Source organism: Dendrobates tinctorius, unplaced genomic scaffold (assembly GCF_039654945.1).
Source record: "Dendrobates tinctorius isolate UK_male_01 unplaced genomic scaffold, ASM3965494v1 ptg000295l, whole genome shotgun sequence".
Taxonomy (NCBI): domain Eukaryota; kingdom Metazoa; phylum Chordata; class Amphibia; order Anura; family Dendrobatidae; genus Dendrobates; species Dendrobates tinctorius.
The window spans coordinates 1,938,751-1,961,733 of record NW_027361962.1 but is presented as its reverse complement, the minus strand read 5'-3'; the positions used below and the strand labels follow the sequence as shown (position 1 = coordinate 1,961,733).

The following is a 22,983-nucleotide window of genomic DNA, read 5'->3' as shown; positions in this document are numbered from 1 at the left end:
AGTACATCTCACATGCTCCATGACAGCTACGTGCAGAGTGGAGGAGCCGTATGGTCGTGCATTAGGAAGTCATGGCAATGGCGGATATCTAAGGCTGGATAAGGCCAGGTTCACATTGCGTTAATGCAGTCTGCTCAATGCATAGCATTGGCGGACTGCATTAACGCTACTCCTGATTTGTGATCACGTTATGCGATCCCGCTAGCGCAGATGAAGCATGTGCTCTAGCAGTGACGGACCCTCTGATGCTGCAGACTGCGTTCGACGGTCCGTCACAGAATGACGGCACATCGCTAACGCATGCCGATTATGGCTTGCATTAGCGATGCGCTCATCTATAGAAGTCTATGGGTGAGTTAACACATCCGTTACATAGCATTAATGCCGCTATGTAACGGATGCGTTAGGCCTGTTTCACACTTCAGTCTTTTTGAATCAGTCACAATCCGTCAAAGTGTTGAAAAAACGGATCCAGTGCAGATTGCTAAAAACTCATGCACTGGATTCGTTTTTTTGACGGATCCATCGAAGCAGCAGTTTTAGGAATTTTAAAGGAACAGGAGAGAGAGAGAGAATTTTTATGTGCCAGAAAGGCTGTGGGGGTTAAATTAAATGAAGAGAAATTATTCCGGGCATGCTCAGTTTGACAATATGGAATACAGCGACGGATTCCATCTTCTGACGGAGAGCGACAGATCCTGTGCCCATAGGCTTCCATTATAGCCATTGACGGATGGCGCTGGATCCGTCGCTGTCCAACTTTTCGACATACACAAAAAAATTAACTTTGTCCGTTGTCACCAACCGACGGACAAAGAATTTATGACGGATCAAATTACGGATGAAACGGGCGGCCATCCGTCACTAATATAAGTCTGAGAAAAAAACGGATCCAGCGGGCAAATTTGCTGGATCCGTTTTTTTCACAAAACGACGGCTTGTGACTGAAACAAAAAGACTGAAGTGTGAAACAAGCCTTAACGCAGTGTGAGCTCAGCCTAAGCCCAGGCATTATTCTGCTTTCTCTTATAATCTTGTACTGGCTGTAATTATGATGTAATTATGTTACAATGAGTATGTTTGCTGCTCTGCCCAGTTCAGTACATCAATTAGGTAACATTTTAACCCTGAAGCCGTGATGGTTATCATAAAAAAAGACTAACGAGGTTTCTTTACGTGTCACTGATATTCTATCATCTAAGGCTATTCTTAAATCCATATTGTAGATGCACAGCCGGTGTTATCACACACAGCGAAACCTGCGACTCCGACTCCTCAATTTCCCTTACACCGACTCCCACATATATTGCTTATATTTAAGTGAAAAATGTATTGTAGTACAATGTGCACATCAGACATGTAATCATTTTTATGATACAATAATCAAGATATTTAGATAGAACAGAATATATATTTATTGGAATACAACTTTAGAACACAAAAAACTGTAATAAATTGTAAATATGTAATACACTATGTAATATCGATTACATATATATATACAGTATATATAGATAACACTATGTAATAAACTATGTAAGTGGCAAAAAACAGTTTTCAACAAAAAACATACTACATAACATTTGTGCAGTCTATGAATTGTCCTAAGAAATAGAATTGCCTCCATCAGATCCTCCGTCATAGATGACCTCAAATCTGACCTAATAATTTTAAGGCCAGAGAACAACCTCTCTACAGTAACTTGAGTTGGAGGCAAAGCCGTAACCACATGGGCAACATCTCTAACAATTTCCGGGTATAAAGGAATTGACTCGTGCACAGTCATTTTTGATAAACGGTTGAATTTTTCATTTTCTTTTGAGAGTAAGTGAAACATGTTGCTGAAATATGGTCAATCTGCTGCTATAGGAGACGGAGTGAAATCTTTTTCCTTGCAGCAACGCTTTGCCTGCTCCATGTCATCCAAATACTTGTCAAAGTCAAACTCCTCATCTGATGAGGATGAAGATATGGCAGCAGTAGCACTGTTAGGACCCGAGTCCTCTTGCGCCTGGCAGTCCTCCTGTAGGCCACTCATCCTAACTGCTACCTCAGTCAGAGCTTCTTTTCCTTTAGTAAGCTGTTGATCATCAAGCAATATACGATGACTTGGGGCCACATAAACAGCTGCCAGAAAATTTTTATTTTCCAATAGCTGTGTCTCTCTCCGTTTCATTGAAGCAGAAATGCCATCTGCGATTAAACCTCCTCTTTGGGACAGGCAAAATAGCAAGTTCTTCCACTCCCTTATGAAAATGCCAGGAGTTAAATCCTCAGCTTGTAATTTTTTAGTCACGGTAAATGGGTGATTAAGCAATTCCTTCAATTCAGCCACCTGTGTCCATTGACCTTAATTTAGGGTTACCTGAGGGTTCGCCATATCTATAAGAAACGGTTTTAGTTCAAGCAATCGCTCAATCCTTAAATAAGTGCTGCCCCACTGAGTGGATTGATTGACAACTGCCCCTTTCCCAGCATGTCTCTTCAAGATGGAATCAATTTTAGGGGTTCTGGCGGCAATAACCAATTTCCTCACTTTTCCAATCAGATTTCCAGCATGACCCTCTTGCAGACTCTCTTATTGCCAGCTGCAGTGTGTGCACAACTTTCTCACTTTCTCCAGCTCTGGGCCCAGGAATCGGATCCTGTGCAGGGCAGGCACCCCTCCTCTCTCTGGTGAAGACGGCAGAAGACAGGACAGAGGAGGGGAGATTGCCTCCTGCAGTCTGGAGCCGGTGCAGGACGGGAGCACTGCAGCATACAAGTAAGTTTTGATAGGTGCATGCCCCTGCTTCCAAAGAGTGGCCCTCGCTGGCTATGGCCATGATTCACACACAGCGTTTTTGCGGATTCGTTTTTTTGCAGTAAAATGCAGTGACTCTGGGGATCCCAGCAAAGTCAATGGGTTTCAAGATATGACATTCAGACACATTTTTTGTGAGGATCCGTTTTTGGGCTGAATGAGCATGTCAGTTTGTGTGGAGTTTTTCTAATCTGCTTTTGCAATTGAAAACATTATCTATGAGCTCAAAAACCTTTCAGGTGATGCGGTTTTTTAAAAAGCTGATCTGATTTTGCAGCTGAAAAACGTATCCTCAAAAAACGCAGCAAAAATGCCGTGTGTGAATGTAGCCTTAGATCAGGAATAGAACAGCCATTTATAGGACATTTCATAACTTTCCCAAATTCCTATGAAAAATTATTCAGCACATTCTGCATTGAACTACTGTACCCAATTTATTATATTTTTTAGGAGTTGGAGTCGGTCCATTTTATACCGACGCCGACTCCACCAAAATGAGCACCGACTCTGACTCCAACTCCACAGCCCTGATTCATACATAGCACCATCACAATGTCAGACATATATAAACTGTATAATTTACGGCCCAAACCAACTGAAAAAAAAAATTAAAAAAATTCTATCGCAAAATTGTCCGGTCCTGTGAATGAGGAGAATGTGACTCCTCTCTTGTTTCGTGGTGACTCCTCATCAGGACGGTTACCTGTAAGAACTTCCTCTTTGCACCGCCACTCATCTCTCCACACATCACTTTCTCCTTTCTCCATTATGGATTGTGGATTATTCAGCAGATTTTTGCCTGGATTTCCAAACTGTGAAAATAATAATATATAATAAAGTCACAGACAGAAGGAAAACTCATGTGGAATGTTCTAGATGAACGCTTTTACTACAAGCTCATGAGCCGCCAACCAATGCCGACATCACCACCTCTTATATCACCAGTGCCACCCTCAGAGTCAGTATAGCAGTGACCAGTGATAGAAGCCGGGGTCTGGTCATGGTGTGATGGTATTTCTTCCATTCGATGGTATTATTCTATCACTATGTGCTTGATTATATGTGGTCCAGCCATGGCGTGACTGTATTTGTCCCTTGTATGTGGTATTATACGGTCACTATGTGGTGGTAATATGTGGTCCGGCCATGGTGTGACAGTATTTGTCCCTTGTATGTGGTATTATACGGTCACTATGTGGTGGTAATATGTGGTCCAGCCATGGCGTGACTGTATTTGTATCTTGTATGTGGTATTATACGGTCACTATGTGGTGGTAATATGTGGTCCGGCCATGGTGTGACAGTATTTGTCCCTTGTATGTGGTATTATACGGTCACTATGTGGTGGTAATATGTGGTCCAGCCATGGTGTGACTGTATTTGTCCCTTGTATGTGGTATTATTTGGTCACTATGTAGTGGTAATATGTGGTCCGGCCATGGTGTGACGATATTTGTATGTGACACATTCCCTTAAAGAAAAATAAATAACAATATACCTAAAAAGAGTATTGGGTATTTTAATAATTGTTTAATAGGTTACAGTAGAGTTGTGCCAGGCAAAAAGAGTCTACCTTGTGCTGACTGGCATAAAAAATATTTTGGCCGAAACAAAAGCTGATGGCTATGTATTTGATATGATGTTCAATGGGAACTGTTAATGTGTGATTGGTGAAGACGTGCATAAACTGAGTTTTTCCAAGAGTGGGTGGTGGAACTGTGGAAGGCTGGTGCTGGGCTGGAGTCGGAGCTTGGGCGAAGCCTAGGCGGAGTCCAGTATGGAGCCCTGAAATTCCTGATGGCAGCCCTGTACAGTGCTATACATAAGAGAGGATACTTTGTAATAAGGCTCCAGGGTTGTGGAGTCGGTGACCAAACTCTTCAATTTCCGACTCCCAAATCCACAGCACTGATCACTTCTGAGCATGTACATAAAGTGCAGCACAGATTCATCTCAGTTATTTCATGTCATAATCTAATCTTTTTTTTCTAATATACTTTAACCCCTTCAAGCCACCTAAGCCTGTTTGCACCTTCAAGACCAGGCCAAATGTTACAATTCTGACCAGTGCCACTTTATGTGGTAATAACTCTGTACCGTTTCAATAGATCCCACTGATTCTGAGACAGTTTTCTTTGGAATTTTTTTTCACCACTTAAATAAAAAAGAACCTAGACATGTTTGGTGTTTTTGAACTCGTAATGACCAGGAGAATCATATTGGCAGGTCAGTTTTAGCATTTAGTGAACATGGTAAAAAGAAAAAAAAAAAACAACTGTGGAATTGCACTTTTTTTTTGCAGTTTCACCACACTTGGAATTTTTTTCCGTTTTCAAGTACACAATATATTAAAACCAATGGTGTCGTTCAAAAGTACAACTTGTCCTGCAAAAACAAGCCCTCAAATGGTCATATTGACAGAAAAATTAAAAAGTTATGGCTCTGGGAAGAAGGGGAACAAAAAACGAAAATGAAAAGACTGAAATACCCCTGGTCGTTAAGGGGTTAATGGAATATGGAAGGAAAAAGATGAACATTTAACTTTTTTTTTACAAACATTTTACGTTAGACCAAATTTTTTTTTCCGCAAGAGTAACAGGAAAAAACGGACCCCAAAATTTCTTGTGCAATTTTCCCTGAGCATGCTAATACTGCATATGTAGGGGAAAACCACTGTTTAGGCACATGGTAGAGCTCGGAACGGAAGGAGCTCTATTTGACTTTTTGAATGTAAAATTTATTGGAATAATTAGCGGACGCCATGCGACGTTAGGAGAACTCCTGATCTTGCCTAAACAGTGGAAACTGCCCCCAAGTGACACCATTTTGGAAATTAAGACTCCTAAGGGAACTTCCTAGATGTGTGGTGAGAACCTTGAACCCTCAGGTGCTTCACAGAAGTTTATAACATTGAGCTGTAAAATAAAAAAAATCTAATTTTTTCCACAAAAATGTTTTTTTAGTCCCAAATTTTGCATTTTAATAAGGGTAACAGAAGAACATTCACTGTACAATTTGTTGTGCAATTTCTTCTGAGCACGCTGATACACAATTTGTGGAGGAAAACTACAGTTTGGGCGCACAGAAGAGCTTGGAAGGGAAGGCGCACCCCATTTGACTTTTTGAATGCAAAATTTGCTGGAGTAATTAGTGGACGTCATGTCGGGTTTGGAGAGCCCCTGATGTGCTTAAGCAGTGATAACCCTCCACAAGTGACCCCATTTTGGATACGAGACTCCTCAAGGAATTTAACTAGATGTGTGTTGAACACGGATGCTTTACAGAATTTTACGTTGATTTTGTTGAAAAAAAAATTCCCACAAAAATGTTGTTTTAGCCCCAAATTGTTTCATTTTCACAAGGATAGCAGGAGAAAATGGACTCCAAAATTTGTTGTGCAATTTCTACTGAGTGTGCTGGTAATCAATATATCTTTGCAAACTACTTTTGAGGCACAGTGCAAAGCTCAGAAGGGAAGAAGCGCCATATTGAAGCTCAGATTTTGCTGGACTGGTTTGATGGTGCCACGTCACATTGGCAGAGCCCCTGAGGCGCCAGCAGAGCAGAATCCCTGAAAAGAGACCCAATTTTACAAACTACACCTCTCAATGAATTCATCTAGGGGTGCAGTGATCATATTGACACCACGAGTGTCACAACATTTTATACCATTGGGCAGTGAAAAAAAAAAATTATTGCATTTTACCACCAAAATTTTCATTTTACGCCAAAGTTTACATTTTTACACTAGGAAATGGGTAAAAATGGCACCAAAATTTGTCCCACAATTTCTGCTGAATGCAGAAATACCCCATATGCGGCTGTACAGTACTGCTTAGCTACACGGCAAGACTCGGGAGGGACGGACCGCTATTTGCCTCTTGGAGCACAGATTTTCCTAGAATAGTTTGTGACCAGTCTACTGAACCACCGCACGACCTGCTCTACCCTCTCCTACTGTATCCTCACCCATCTCTGTAGACTGTGAGCCCTCGGGGGCAGGGTCCCCTCTCCTTATGTACTTGTGTGTCCCTTGTCTTACACATGTTTATTATACTTGTCTATATTATCCCTTTTCACATGTAAAGCGCCATGGAATAAATGGCGCTATATAAATGCATAATAATAATAAAACTCCATATACAGAGCCCAAAGTGCTAGAAGAGCAGAATCCCCCTTCAAATGATCTCATTTTGGAAGTTATACCCCTTTGGGAATTTTTATACAGGTGTAGTGGTGATTTTGCCTCAATGGGTGTTTTCCACACAAGCAGCAGTGGATGTTGCTGGGTGAAAATTCAAACTGCCATTGTAGTGACCAGTACGCTATAGTGACCAGTACGTTGTGCCCAGCTCATGCTTCTGGAGACACACGTCCATAAACTAGGCGGGCTCTCATAGCTACATAAATGCCGAACATGTGGACACTGAATGTGGTTTAGGGCTCAAAAAGAAGAGTGGCATTTAGATTTGGGAGCTCAGAATTTGTTGGATTTTTTTTTTTTTTGGGGGGGGGGGGGCTTTTCCCGTAACATGGAAGCTCCCATTTTCGCTAACAGATGGTGGACCAGAGTGAGGGCCTTTTTTTGTGGATTGATTTGAAGCTTTTGCTAGGAACATTTAGGATCACTTTATGCTGAGCACTTTCATCAGGGTTTCCATCAAAATCTCTGAGTGAAGTGATTCAGGTGAAACCGCTAAGAGAGCCATTCACTATAATGAGGCAGCAGAGGTACTCTCAACTCCATCTGGCCTCTGTTCAGTAGTGTCTTTCTTTTCAGGAGTGCACATAACTGTGGCCAACTGCACTTTTATGCACGCCTAAAAAGACTGACAGCGCCAGATCACAGGTCCTATTGCATCTACAGTGCCTTCATCTGACTCATTATAGGGAATCTTCTTCCGGGGGTTCCATCTGAATCATGTATTTCAGAGATTTACATGGAAACCCCAGTGTAAGGCTATGTGCACACGTTTCAGATTTTTAGCATTTTTGCCGCATTTTTTTGTGGCAAAAACGCTGCGTAAACGCTAAAAATCCGCAACCCATTGAATTCAATAGCATTCCGCACATGCTGTGCTAATGCTGCGTATTTTTCTGCGGCGGAATCACATTGCGGAAAAATACGCAGCATGGTCATTCTTTTTGCGGAATCGCGGCGATTCTGCATACATAGGAATGCACTAATCCGCTTACTTTCCGCATGTGGCTATGCCCACCATGCTCAAAGTAAGCGGAAAATGTGCGGATGGTACCCAGGGCCTGGAGGAGAGGAGACTCTTTCCTCCAGGCCCTGGATACCATAACCATTAAAAAAAGAATTTAAAATAAAAAATCGTAATATTCTCACCTTCCGGCGGCCCCTGCAGCCTTCCCGCTTGTCAGCAACGCTCCCGGCATCTTCCGGTCCCAGTGTGCCTTGCGACAATGACCTGTGATGACGTGGTGGGCTCATGAGATGCTACGTCATCTGGGGTCATTGTCGCAAGGCACACTGGGAACGGGAGTTAGGCTAGTTTCACACTAGCGTTTATTTCCTGCAGCACACGGCGCCGCTAAGCCCCGCCCCCTCCCGGCTCCCAGCCCGCCCCATCCGGTCATCGGCGCCTACTAGCGCACATGGACGCTTGCGATCTGCGCACCCGATCTTTAGCATAGGGTGCGCAGATCGTGCGCTGGCCGTGTGCTAGTAGGATTTTAGCGTGCGCTGCGCACTTTTGAAGGTGCGCCGCTGTGCGCCGAACGCAGCATGTTGCATTTTGGCGCGCACGGCGCACCTTCAAAAGTGCGCAGCGCACACTAAAATCCTACTAGCGCATGGCCAGCGCACGATCTGCGCACCCTATGCTAAAGATAGGGTGCGCAGATCGCAAGCGTCCATGTGCGCTAGTAGGCGCCGATGACTGGATGGGGCGGGGCTTAGCGGCGCCGTGCGCTGCAGGAAATAAACGCTAGTGTGAAACTAGCCTTACCGGGAGCATCGCTGAGGCCTGAGAATGCTGCATGGGATGCCGGAAGATGAGAATATCACAATTTTTTTGTATTATTATTTTTAACATTATATATTTTACTACTGATGCTGCATAGCACTAACACTATGTTTGACGAGTGTGACCAACCGGTCAATCAGTTTTCCAAGCGATGCTACAGATCGCTTGGAAAACGCTAGCATTCTGCAAGCTAATTACACTTGCAAAACGCTAGTTTTTTAGTTGGAATTACGCGGTAATTACGCATGCGGATTTCTCGAGTATTTCCCGCGGCAGGGAGTTGCCGTAGAAAATACAGTGAAAAATCTGCACGTGTGCACATAGCCTAAGCGCTCAGAGTACAGCACAGGATAAATGTGCGCCGAACCTTACTGCAATCTTTGGGAGGCTGAATGAACAAATTAACAGCAGATCAAGAATTGGTTTTATTTATGTCATTGCTCAATCAGTATACCGTATTTTTCGGACAATAAGATGCACTTTTTTCCAAAAATTTTTTTTTGGGAAATGGGGTGCGTCTTCTGGTCGGAATATACTCACAATACTGTGGCAGCAATCCTGGTGTGACACTGCAGGGCGATGCAGCTTCCCTTCCCAGGCTGGTGCGACTGTGGTTCTCCTCTGTGGGGCGGCGACGGTGGTGCTCCTCTGTGGGGCGACAAGAGTGGTGGTGCTCTGTGAGGCGGCGGGGCTCCACTGGCATTGCGTGAAAGCCCGGAGACCCACGCAGAAACAGTGCTGCGATACGATGGCCTCCAGGAAAATTGACGCCGAGGGCGGCACATGCTCAGATTCAGATCACGGCAATGAGATTTCGTTGCCGAGATCTGAATCTGAGCATGCGGCGCCCCCGGTGGCCATTTTCCTGAAAGGCCACTGCATCGCAGCACTGGATCTGCGGGGGCCTCTGTGCTTTCACGAAATGCCGGCGTAGCCCTGCCGCCACACAGAGCACCGCCACCGCCGCACCTGTCGCAAAATGCCGGCGGAGCCCCGTTGCACCACAGAGCACCACCACCGCACCAGCCTGGGATGGGATTTCCCAGAGGGCACCGCACCAGCCTGGACCACCAAAAAACCCCTGTGATCACTCCTCCACCTGTGCCGATCCCCACCCTGATAAGCTGAATTTTGACTGTAAGACGGACCCCTATTTGACACATTATATTTTTTCCCTATTTTCCTTTAGAAAATTTGGGTGGTCTTATGGTCCAGTGCGTCTTATAGTCTAAAAAACATGGTAAGTGAATAGGCAACTTTATTCTTCGCGTCGGTGCGATTACAGCAATACCAGATTTATATAGTATTTTTATGTTTGGCTCCTGTCACACACTAAAAGACGCTTTTTTGTGTGCAAAAACAAGATTTTGCATTGCAATATTTTGAGAGCTATAATTTTTCCATATGTCTGCAGACAGAGTCATGTGAGGCCTTGTTTTTTTTTTTGCAAGAAAAGTTTATGTTTTTACAGGCACTATTTTCGAGCACATGACATTTTTTGATCACCTTCTATTGTGATTTTGGGAGGCATAATTAACAAATACAATCAATGCAGGAATTTTTTTTTATTATGCCATTCCGCGTGTGATAAAATTGATATAGAAGCTTTATTCTTTGGGTCAGTACAATTACTATTATAGCACATTTATATAGTTTAACCCCTTCACTACCAAGGGTGGTTTGCACGTTAACTCCCGGGCCAATTTTTACAATTCTGACCACTGTACCTTTATGAGGTCATAACTCTGGAACGCTTTCATGGATCCCGGTGATTCTGACATTGTTTTCTCGTGACATATTGTACTTCTTGGTAGTGGTAAAATTGCATTCAAATAACTTGCGTTTATTTGTGAAAAAAACGGAAATTTGGCGAAAATTTTGAAAATTTCGCAATTTTCCAACTTGAATTTTTATGCCCTTAAATCACAGCGATACGGCACACAAAAAACTTAATACATAACATTTCCCACATGTTTACTTTACATCAGCACAATTTTGGAACCAAAATTTTTTTTTGTTAGGGTTATAAGGGTTAAAAATTGACCAGCGATTTCTCATTTTTGCAACACCATTTTATTTTTAGGGACCACTTCACATTTGAAGCCACTTTGAGGGGTCTATATGATAGAAAATACCCAAAAGTGACACCATTCTAAAAACTGCACCCCTTAAGGTGCTTAAAACCACATTCAAGAAGTTTATTAACCCTTTAGGTGCGTCACAGGAATTTTTTGAATATTAAAAAAAAATGAACATTTAACTTTTTTTCACAAAAAAAATACTTCAGGTTCAATTTTCTTTATTTTACCAAGGGTAACAGGAGAAATTGGACTGCAAAAGTTATTGTGCAATTTGTCCTGAGTACGCTGATACCTGATATGTGGGGGGGAACCACTGTTTCGGCGCATGGCAGACCTCAGTAGGGAAGGAGCGCTGTTTGACTTTTTCAATGCAAAATTGGCTGGAATTCAGATCGGACGCCATGTCGCGTTTGGAGAGCCCTTGATGTACCTAAACAGTGGAAACCCCCCAAGTGACCCCATTTTGGAAACTAGACCCCCCAAGGAACTTATCTAGATATGTGGTGAGAACTTTGAACCCACAAGGGCTTCACAGAAGTTTATAACGTACAGCGGTACAATTAAAAAATCATATTTTTTCCACAAAAATGATCTTTTCACCCCCAATTTTTATTTTTCCAAGGGTAACAGGACCCTAAAAGTTATTGTGCAATTTGTCCTGAGTACGCTGATACCCCATATGTGGGTGTAAATGACTATTTGGGCGCATAGCAGAGCTCGGAAGGGAAGCAGCGCCATTTGACGTTTTTGGCTAGAATTGAGATCGGACACCATGTCGCGATTGGAAAACCCCTGATGTACCAAAACAGTGGAAACCCCCCACAAATGACACCATTTTGGAATCTAGACCCCCCAAGGAACTTATCTAGATGTGTGGTGAGAACTTTGAACCCCCAAGGGCTTCACAGAAGTTTATAACGTACAGCAGTACAATTAAAAAATCATATTTTTTCCACAAAAATGATCTTTTCACCCTCAATTCTTATTTTTCCAAAAGTAACAGGACCCTAAAAGATATTGTGCAATTTATCCTGAGTACGCTGATACCCCACATGTGGGTGTAAACCACTATTTGGGCGCATGGCAGAGCTCGGAAGGGAAGCAGCGCCATTTGACGTTTTTGGCTGGAATTGAGATCGGACACCATGTCGCGTTAGGAAAGCCCCTGATGTACCAAAACAGTAGAAACCCCCCACAAATGACACCATTTTGGAAACTAGACCCCCCAAGGAACTTATCTAGATGTGTGGTGAGCACTTTGAACCCCCAGTGCTTCACTGAAGTTTATAACGTCCGGGCGTGAAAATAAAAAAATCGTATTTTTTCCACAAACATGATCTTTTAGTCCCCATTTTTTTATTTTCCCAAGGGTAACAGGAGAAATTGGACCCCAAAAGTTGTTGTCCAATTTGTCCTGAGTACGCTGATACCTCATATGTGGGAGAAAACTACTGTATGGGCACACGTCGGGGCTCGGAAGGGAAGTAGTGACGTTTTGGAATGCAGACTTTGATGGATTGGTATGCGGGTGTCATGTGCGTTTGGAGAGCCCCTGATGTACCTAAACAGTGGAAACCCCCCACAAGTGACCCCATTTTGGAAACTAGACCCCCTAATGAACTTATCTAGATGTGTGGTGAGCACTTTGAACCCCCCAGTGCTTCACAGAAGTTTATAACGACCGGGCGTGAAAATAAAAATATCGTATTTTTTCAACAAACATCATATTTTAGTCCCCATTTTTTTTATTTTCCCAAGGGTAACAGGAGAAATTGGACCCCAAAAGTTGTTGTCCAATTTGTCCTGAGTACGCTGATACCTCATATGTGGGAGAAAACTACTGTACGGGCACACGTCGGGGCTCGGAAGGGAAGTAGTGACGTTTTGGAATGCAGACTTTGATGGATTGGTATGCGGGTGTCATGTGCGTTTGGAGAGCCCCTGATGTACCTAAACTATTGAAACTCCCCACAAGTGACCCCATTTTGGAAACTAGATCCCCCACGGAGCATATCTAGATGTGTGGAGAGCACTTTGAACCCCCAAGTGCTTCACAGAAGTTTATAACGCCTGGGCGTGAAAATAAAAAAACATTTTTTTCTGCAAAATTATATTTTTGCCCCCAATTTTTTATTTTCCTAAGGGTAACAGGAGAAATTGGACCCCAAAAGTTGTTTTGTAATTTGTCCTGAGTAGGCTGATACCCTACATGTGGGGGTAAAACACTGTTTGGGCGCATGGCAGAGCTTGGAAGGGAAGGAGCACCATTTGACTTTTTCAACGCAGAATTGGCTGGAATTGAGATCAGACGCCATGTTGCCTTTGGAGAGCACCTGATGTGCCCAAACAGTGGAAACCCCCAATTATAACTCCAACCCTAACCTCAACACACCCCTAACCCTAATCTGAGCCCTAGCCCTAACCCTAGCCCTAACCCTAGCCCTAACCCTAGCCCTAACCCTAGCCCTAACCCTAACCCTACCCTAACCCTAGCGGGAAAATGGAAATAAATACATTTTCTTTTAGTTTTATTATTTTTCCCTAACTAAGGGGGTGATAACGGGGGTTTGATTTACTATTTATGGCGGTTTTTATGTTTGGCGGCTGTCGCACGCTAAAAGACGCTTTTTATTGTAAAAATAGTTTTTGCATCACCACATATTGTGAGCTATAATTTTTCCGTATTTTGACCCACCGAGTCATGTGAGGTCTTATTTTTTGCGGGACGAGTTGACGTTTTTATTGGTACCATTTTCGGGCACGTGACAATTTTTGATCGCTTTTTATTCCGATTTTTGGGGCGCAGAATGAACAAAAACCAGCGTTTCATGAATTTCTTTTGGGGGGGTGCGTTTACACCGTTCCGCGTGCGGTAAAATTGATAACGCATTTTTATTCTTCGGGTCAGTACGGTTACAGCAATACCTCATTTAGGTCGTTTTTTTATGTTTTGTCGGTTTTTTGCAATGAAAACAATTTTATATAAAAAATAATTATTTTTGTATCGCTTTATTCTGCGAGCTATAACTTTTTTATTTTTTTGCGGATGATGCTGTATGGTGGCTCGTTTTTTGCGGGACAAGATGACGTTTTCAGCGGTACCATGCATATTTATATGCGTCTTTTTGATCGCGCGTTATTGCACTTTTTGTTCGGTGGTATGAAAATAAATCATTATTTTTTGCTTCGTTTTTTATTTTTTAAGGGGTTCGCTAAAGGGGTTAACTAAAGGGACAGTTTTATAGGGCAGGTCATTACGGACGCGGCGATACCAAATATGTGTACTTTTATTGTTTTTGGGTTTTTTTATTTTGAAAAAATGGATTTATTGGGGAATATATTTTTTTTTTTACTAATTTATTTAGCGTTTTTTTTTAAATTATTTTTAACACTTTTTTTTTTTTTTTTTTTACTTTATTACCTTGTCCCAGGTGGGACATCACTGTCCTGTGACAGATCGCTGATCTGTCACATCACAGATCACTGTGACAGATCAGCGATCTGACACAGGCACTGCTGAAGGCTTCCTCATGCCTGCGCTTTGCAGGCACTGAGGAAGCCAGCGTCCTCAGGCCCCCGTCGCCATCTTGGATTCGGGGGCCTGGAGGAAAGGAGCCCCCCGCAGCAGCGCTGCACATTGCGCTGCCGTGGGGGGCTCAGGGAAGCACGGAGGGAGCCCCCTCCCTGCCGATGCTTCCCTTTAACCCCCGGTACACCGCGATCGCGTTTGATCGCGGTGTGCAAGGGGTTAACGTGTCGGGGGCGGTCCGTGACCGCCCCTGACACATTGTGCCGGGTGTCAGCTATGATAATTAGCTGACACTCGGCCGCGATCAGCGGCGCTCACCACGTGGGCGCCGCTGATCGCGATGACGTAATATTCCGTCCATGGTAATTAGGTCCATGGTCACATGGACGGAATATTACGTCAATTGTAGGTAAGGGGTTAATTTGTGTCTTGGTGCTTTTATGCAATAAAAACTATTTTTATAGAAAATAATTATTTTTGCATAATTTTTTTTGCCTTTTTTTTACAATGTTCACTGAAGGGGTTTACTTAGGCTAGTTTCACACTAGCGTTTGTGAGCGCAGCGACGGCCTGCGCACGGCCGCCGCTAAGCCCCGCCCCCTGCCGCTGCATGCGTCCTGCGTCCCCTATCTTTATCACTGGGGGCGCAGGCCGTGCGCAGTATGCGCTTGGCGGTGCATACGCCTTTTTGACGGTGCGCCGACCTGCGCCAAACGCAACCTGCTGCAGTTTGGTTGCGCCGGCGCACCATCAGAAATGCGCATGCGCCGCCAAACGCATGCTGCGCACGGCCTGCGCCCCCATTGATAAAGATAGGGGACGCAGGACGCATGCAGCGTCATGCGCCGGTAGGCGGAGCGGCGGCCGTGCGCAGGCCGTCGCTGCGCTCACAAACGCTAGTGTGAAACTAGCCTTAGTGGGACGGTTTTATAAGCTGGTTTGTTCCAGACGCGGTAATACCAAATATGTGCACTTTTTTTTCATAAAAAATTTATTTATGGGTACAATATATATTTTATATGCACAAGAGGCTATTATATTTAAATGTCCAGGCAGGTTTATTAGAACTGCATAAACCACTTCGTATGAGCAAAAAAAAACATTTCAAATAAAACATACCGTATATACTCGAATATAAGCCGAGATTTTCAGCCCATTTTTTTGGGCTGAAAGTCCCCCCTCTCAGCTTATATTCGAGTCATATACACCGGGGGGTCGGAGGGGTGGGGGTGTCAGGTCATACTTACCCGTCCTGACACTGTCTCTTGAGCCCCCAGCTTCTCCTCGCTCACTCTTCCTGCCTTCAGCTGTCACGTGGTGCCGCTCATTAAAACTCATGAATATGCGCATATTCATGAGTTTTAATGAGCGGCACCACGTGACCGCTGAAGGCAGGAAGAGAGAGCGCGGAGAAGCTGGGGGCTCAAGACACAGCGTCAGGACGGGTAAGTATAGCGATACTCACCTGTCCTGCGTCCATGGCTGCTTGCTGCTGTTTGTCATCGGTCAGTGACTTCAGACAGCAGAGAGCGTGGTGTCGTGATTAGTGCGCGTTGCGCCCCCTGCAGTCTGAACGTCACTGACCGATGATGTGGCAGATAGCGGTGAGCAGCCATGGATGCAGGACAGGTGAGTATCTGACACCCAGCGACGGAGAGGTGAGTATGTCAATTTTTTTATTTTTACATGCAGCAGCAGCGGCAGCACATGGGGGAACAAGCAAAGGAGCTTCTTATGGGATCAGCATATGGGGGAATAATCTAACGAGCTTCTTATGGGGGCAGCATATGGGGGAACAATCTATGAAGCTTCTTATGGGGTCAGCATATGGGGGAACAATCTATGGAGCTTCTTATGGGGGCAGCATATGGGGGAACAATCTATGGAGCTTCTTATGGGGGCAGCATATGGGGGAACAATCTATGGAGCTTCTTATGGGGGTAGCATATGGGGGAATAATCTATGGAGCTTCTTATGGGGGAATAATCTATGGAGCTTCTTCTGGGGACACCATATGAGGGAATAATCTATGGAGCATTTCCCACCCTAGGCTTATACTTGAGTCAATAAGTTTTCCCAGTTTTTGTGGCAAAATTAGGGGGGTCGGCTTATACTCGAGTATATACGGTACATTAAAAATAAGTCCTGGTCCTTGTGACCAGGATGACCAGTCCAAGAGGCCGGTCCCCTGCGGCTTCTCCCTGCTCTGCTCTCCCAGACTCACAGGTTCCCCTGCATTTATATTTCTGCACACTGACACGCCAAATCCTAAAGGTGTGTAATATAACCAATTGTAGGATTTCTCTCTTCCTTTCCAGATCGAGAGGTTGTCACACGATCGCTCAAGTGATTTCCAGAATTGTCACCGCGTACCGCCTGATGTCTCCTCCTGCTTCTCTCAATTGAAAACTAGACCAATGTGAGAAGCAGGAGGAGACGTCAGTCGGCAAAAGACCACAGATCGGCAAATCGCATGTGAGCGATCATGTGACGACCGCTCGATCCGGCAAGAAGAGCAAAATCCTACCATTGGTTATATTACACACCTTTAGGACTCGACCTGTCAATTTTCCTTTTTTTAATTTTTTTTTGTAGAGATAAATATGTTTTTGCCTAAAATACAAAGGAAATGTGTGATCTTTAATTTTAGTCCTTTTAGAGATCATTTCCTAACTTTCTTATAGCCTTTTCCTGCTTTATGGGCCTCCACCAATATTAGAGTGCTAGGCAGCTGCTTAGAAGAACCCATGGACGCTGCTTTTTGGCACAAGGTTAGAGGAGGCTGGGTGTTTATAAAGCTGAGAAATCTGCATCATCCGACCTTTCCGAAGGATGATAGTGAACAAGCCAAAACCCTAACAGGCTAATTAAGATCTGAAACCTTGGTCAAAGTTATCTGAGCACACAAATCTCCACGGGTGCCCAAACTTTTCCAGGGGCCCATTTTGCTTTTTGTAATATTTAAAATGTAAAAAATGACTATATATGTTTTTTGCCTAAAATAAAAAGGAAAGGTGTCATCTGTAACTTTGGGCTTTTTAGAGAAAATTTCATCTTCAACTTGCTTAAACTGAACACAATAGTAGTAATTTTATCTCTCTCTTATCTCCTGTCTCTCTCTTACCTACTCTCTTTCCTCCTGTCTCTCTCTCTTCCCTGTTTCTCTTCCCTCCTGTCTCTCTCTCTTACCTCTTCTCTCTTCCGTTTCTCTTTCCTCCTGTCTCTCTCTTATCTCCTGTCTCTCTTCCTTCCTGTCTGTCTTCCCTCCTGTTTCTTACCTCCTGTCTCTCTTTTCTCCTGTCTCTCTCTTACCTCCTGCCTCTCTTGTCCCTCCTGTCGCTCTCACCTCCTGTCTCTCTCTTCCTTCCTGTCTGTCTTTCTTCCTGTCTCTTCCCTCCTGCCTCTCTTCCCTCCTGTCTCTCTCTTTTCACCTCTCTTCCCTCCTGTCTCTCTTACCTCCTCTCTCTCTTACCTGTATGTCTCTCGTCCCTCCTGCCTCTCTCTTCCCTCCTGCCTCTCTCTTCCCTCCTGTCTCTTTCTCTTCCGCCCTTCTCTTACCTCCCGTCTCTCTTACCTCCTGTCTCTCTCTCTTCTCTCCCGTCTCTCTTTTACCTCTCATCTCTTTTACCTCCCGTCTCTTTTACCACCCTAGTGTCTTTTACCTCCTGTCTCTCTCTTCCCTTCCGTCTCTCTCTTACCTCCTGTCTCTCTCTTCCCTCCTTTCTCTCTTCCCTCCTGTCTCTGTATTCCTTCCTCTCTCTTCCCTCTCGTCTCTCCTTCCTCCTGCATCTCTTTCCTCCTGTCTCTCTCTCTTCCATTCTTTTTGTCTCTCTTACCTCCTGTCTCTCTTCCCTCATGTCTCACTCTTACCTTCTGTCTCTCTTCTCTCCTATCTGTCTTTTCTCCTGTCTCTCTCTTCCCTCCTGCCTCTCTTACCTGTCTGTCTCTCGTCCCTCCTGTCGCTCTCACCTCCTCTCTTCCCGTCTGTCTCTTCCTCTCTTACCTCCTCTCTCTCGCTCTTACCTGTATGTCTCTCTTCCCTCCTGCCTCTTTCTCTTCCGTCCTTTCTCTTCCCTCCTGTCTCTCTTTCCTCCTGTATCTCTCTCACCTTCTGTCTCTGTTTCTCTCCTTCCTCCTGCATGTCTCCCTTCTCTCTCTTCCCTCCTGTCTCTCTCTCTCTTCCCTCCTGTCTCTCTCTCTTCTCTCCTGTCTCTCTCTTCCCTCCTGTCTCTCTCTCTTACCTCCTCTCTCTCGTCTTCCATCTCTCTTGTTCCTTCTTCCTGGCTGCCTCTGGCCCCGCCCCTCCCTTTAGCCCCGCCCCTCCCATGTGACCCCGCCGGCTGATAGCTGTGAGGCTGTAGAGGGGAGGGAGCAGCTGTGAGGGTCCTGTCTCCACTGCTGACTGCAGGCTGTGGGGATTCCTGCTACACTGCACCAAATACTCAGCAGTGAGGGTCACTCACTTCAGGAGACTCTCCGATCTCTTCCTGAATTTCAGCTCCATGAAGGAGGAAGAGAAAACAGAGATCCTGCTGGGAGAGGAAGAGAGCGCAGTGGAGATAGCAGCGCAGTATGTGAGCACATGCTATAGGCTGCGAGGAAGACAACTATGATCTGCCATGGACGTCCTTACCCCCCCACCCTGAGCCCCATCCATCGTTCCTACAGTCCCTATTCCCTACTGTATACATTCTTTGGCAAAACTAACGTTTATTTTTTTCTGCCAATAAAGCTTCTTTGAATTTGAGTCCTTCCCTGTGTCAGGACTGCAGCGCCGAGCGCTATGTGTCAGGGGTCTGTACAGCGCCGAGCGCTCTGTGTAGGGGGGCTACATTTCCTGCTGCTGAAGGATTGTGACGTTCCGAGAGGCACCTTGAAGCACTGATGGCAGAAGCGCGCCCCCCCACCCCCAATCCAGCTATTTTCACACACTGCGACATGATTTCTTTCCCTGTTCTGCACTCTTCTCACTTATTCTCTTACCTCCACTCTCTCTTACCTCCACTCTCTCTTACCTCCACTCTCTCTTACCTCCTGTCTCTCTTGCCTCCTGTCTCTCTTGCCTCCTGTCGCTCTCTCATCCCTCCTGACACACTCAGTGCAGGAATGAATGTGTCGCATGGATTTAAGTCTTTTTACATCAAATAAGGAATCTGCTCCTAAGACCTTCTGTGGGCATCACAGCACAGAACCAGACCCCAATCAGAGGACAATAAAACTTTCACTCCTTATCTATGAACTGGTCCAATATATATGGCCATAACTGTCTATCACTCCCTCATAATGATAGTTCTACTTCACATCACTTGTCTTATCTATTATGTTATTTCTGTGCTGTCTTGTGTATAACTCTGTGACTCTTCAGATGTTGTATTAGTCTATGCCTGATGAAGAGACCTGAGTAGTCTCGAAAGCTTGCAATGTGTTACCATCTTTTCAGTTAGGCCGGAGTCACACTAGCGATAAAAACGGTCGAATGCAATGCGATAAAAAATCGCATTGCATTCGAACCCATTTTATTCTATGGTGCTGCTCACATCATGCGATTTTTTTATCGCATCCGATCGTCGGACCGAGACAATCGCAGCATGCTGCGATTGTCACCGATTTTCGGATCGGATTCCCCAATGCAAGTCTATGGATGCGATAAAAAATCACATGGAAAACGCACCACACGTGTGACTTGCGATTAAAATCGCAAGACTTCTCCAGGTCTACAGGATAGAGCATCAGGCATTGGCATTGGATGTCAATTTGATGCCTAGATGCGAATAAAATCGGTTCATCGCCGGAAAATGGGATGACAGATGGATATCTGGCCAAGAAACCTTTGTGCGATTTCGTACCGTTAAAATCTGACCGATTTTTTATTGGTTGTGTGTGACTCCAGCCTTAGCCATTAAAAGGTATCAACCACTGAGGACTCTCAATTCTGAATATTTTTCATATATGGAGATATATTTTATGTTTTGTATTATATTGTATTTTTATTTTAGATATTCTGCCACCTTGACAAAGACCAAGATCAGGTCGAAACGTTTCTATTTTTGTCACTTCTCCATCTGATTCGCCCTATGTATAGATGCTAATCAATGAAATCACCTTGCAAAGTATCTACTTTTTAGAGTGCAGTAGATTTTCCTTCCTCTATGCACTGGGACCACGATCCACTCCTCCAGCACCTCTACTTTAATTTTTTTAAGTGTAGACCATTTTTTCTATATTGGATTTATGCAGTAAAGCAGCAGAGCAAAGCTAAATAAAAGCTAATGTGTCTAAGCATATCGTGTGTACTACTACTCAGCTGTGTATTATTGTTATTTGATTCCATTGTGCTGTACATGAGAAGGTGTAACATACAGAATACATGTATAAATTACAGTGAACCAACTAACAATGACCGACTAGTACAGCGGGGAGAGGGTCCTCCTGCCCTTGCGGGTTTACATTCGACAGGATAATGGGGAAAGAGACAGTAGGTCAGGGTGTGGTGAGCTGACAGTGGGGTCATTGCGGGCTGTTTATTCAACCACAAAATTCTGAAGCCCAATCATGAGCCCCATTGCAGCCACGACATGCGACTAACTGAAGTCAAGCATGAGATGTAGCCCAGGCATACAGCCAAACTTTAGCCTCGAGGTTCAAGGCCTAGCTTCCGCCTGAAGCCAAACTTCAACACGTGAGGCCCAAGACACAGTTTCAGCATAAAGGCATGAGGCAAGTACCAACCTAGAGTCCTAGTTCTTCAAGACAACATTCACAAAATGCACTTACCTGTGCTGCCTCTACTTACCAATAGAGGAATGGGGAAGATGGTAATGCCGAGAGCCCATCATGGAGGTGTCGTGGTTAGGACATGGTTAATGTCCTGTTGTCACAGGGTTAACTTTTGCCGGCCTCTCTTTGGATCTGGGAGGGGTATTTATACTCACTCCAGACTAGCATTCCCTGTCAGCTATACTGTTATTCTGGCTGTGTCTGACCGACCCCCCTGGTGTGCGTGTATCCTGCATTGCTTGTTTGATTCCCGTGTATGACCCGACCTGTTCCCTCACTCTGTACTCCGTCTCTCATTTTGGTACTATTGTCTTCTCCGGTTCTGACCTCCTGGCTTGGCTATTGTTACTCCGTTGCAGTTTGTCCCTATTGTACTCTTCATTGCCCGTTCTGATTTTCTGATCTATTGCTACGTCCTGACTATTCGCTCTGTCTAACCCTTTGGTACTGTCCTGCTATCTCGTGCTTTGACCCGGCTTGATCTGATTTACGTCCCTGTCTATGCCCCTTGGTAACTTGTCCTGTAGTTACCTTTCTAGGAGTTTCCCTGCAGCTCCTAGCTCTGTGGAGCTTAGGCCACGCCCCCAGCAGTCACGTGCTTCAGGTCCTGGAGCATGCTTCGTCACGGCTGCTGCCCGCTCCAGAGGTATCTTTGAGCACTGTTTTTGTACTCAGGACACGCGCACTGGCTCAGTGAGCAAGTGCAGTGCAGTGTTCCTGAAATTATAGCTGACCATTTCAGTTCTTTTTTTGTGTGTTATCCTCATGGATCCCATACAAGCTTTGGCTGATCAGGTCAAGCACCTGACCGAAATGTTCCACAAACTTAATGTGCAGCGCACAATGGCTCATACCCAGCAACAGTTGGTGGTTACTGTGCAGGGGGCTGTCACTGCAGGGGCTTCTAGTGCTGGGGATAGAGATGTGTCATTGGCATCCCCCGAATCTCCTGTCAAATTGCCAGACCCTTTCTCGGGGGATAAAAAGGAGTTCAGGTCCTTCAGATAAGGATGCAAGCTTTTTTTCTCTGAGGCCCCGCTCCTCCGGGGATGAGTTCCAGAGGGTGGGGGTCGTCATTTCCCTACTTCGGGGGGCTCCACAGGCATGAGCTTTCTCTCTCTCTTCCTCTGCTCTTGAACGTATATCTGTGAATTTGTTCTTTGAGGCTCTGGGGCATATTTATGATGAGCCTGATAGAGTGCGTCTGGCAGAGGATATGGTGATGAGTGTGACACAAGGGAGGCACTCTGCTGAATGGTTCTGCTCAGAGTTTAGACGTTGGACCGCCGAAGTATCCTGGAATGACGCCGCCCTGAGAGGGTTGTTCCACAGGGGCCTGTCTGACCGTCTGCAGGACGCTCTGGCCTTACATCCTCCCCCTGATACCCTTGAGGATGCCATGATGCAGGCAGTCCGTATGGACCGGAGACTCCGTGCTAGAGGAATGACGCAACAAGAGTCTCCCTTGTACCCCAAATTGTGTGACACTGCACCTGTATCTGAGCCCATGGAGGTTGGGTCAGTCTCGGTTAAGGAGAAAGAGAGAAGGCACCGTAGAGACAAACTACTATGCTTTTACTGTGGAGCCTCTGGACATTGGAAAAGGAATTGCCCCTCCTGCCCTTCTTTGGAGAAACCATCAGAGAAATGACTGAGTCTGGGCAACAATCGAGGAGGTTGTCCAGACTCCCAGGTACATTTTTTCTCATGTACAAAGATGGTGCTCCAGGTTGAATTGGAACTTGCTGGCGGTCCTGTTATGACTACCGCCTTTGTTGACTGTGGTTCCTCCATTAATCTGAT

At 44.9% G+C, this 22,983-nt stretch overlaps 1 protein-coding gene and 1 long non-coding RNA gene across 2 annotated transcripts in view; both read right to left on the bottom strand.

Annotated features, from left to right (window-relative positions):
- LOC141073051 (uncharacterized) overlaps positions 1–22,983 on the bottom strand; it is a 110,024-nt gene that overhangs the window by 57,079 nt on the left and 29,962 nt on the right. The gene's annotated exons all lie outside the window — the stretch shown is intronic.
- Positions 1,398–18,676, bottom strand: LOC141073048 (uncharacterized). The gene is made up of 2 exons (XR_012226938.1): positions 18,645–18,676; positions 1,398–3,615 (listed from the first exon to the last, which is right to left on the bottom strand). It is a non-coding gene; the product is annotated as an uncharacterized lncRNA (long non-coding RNA).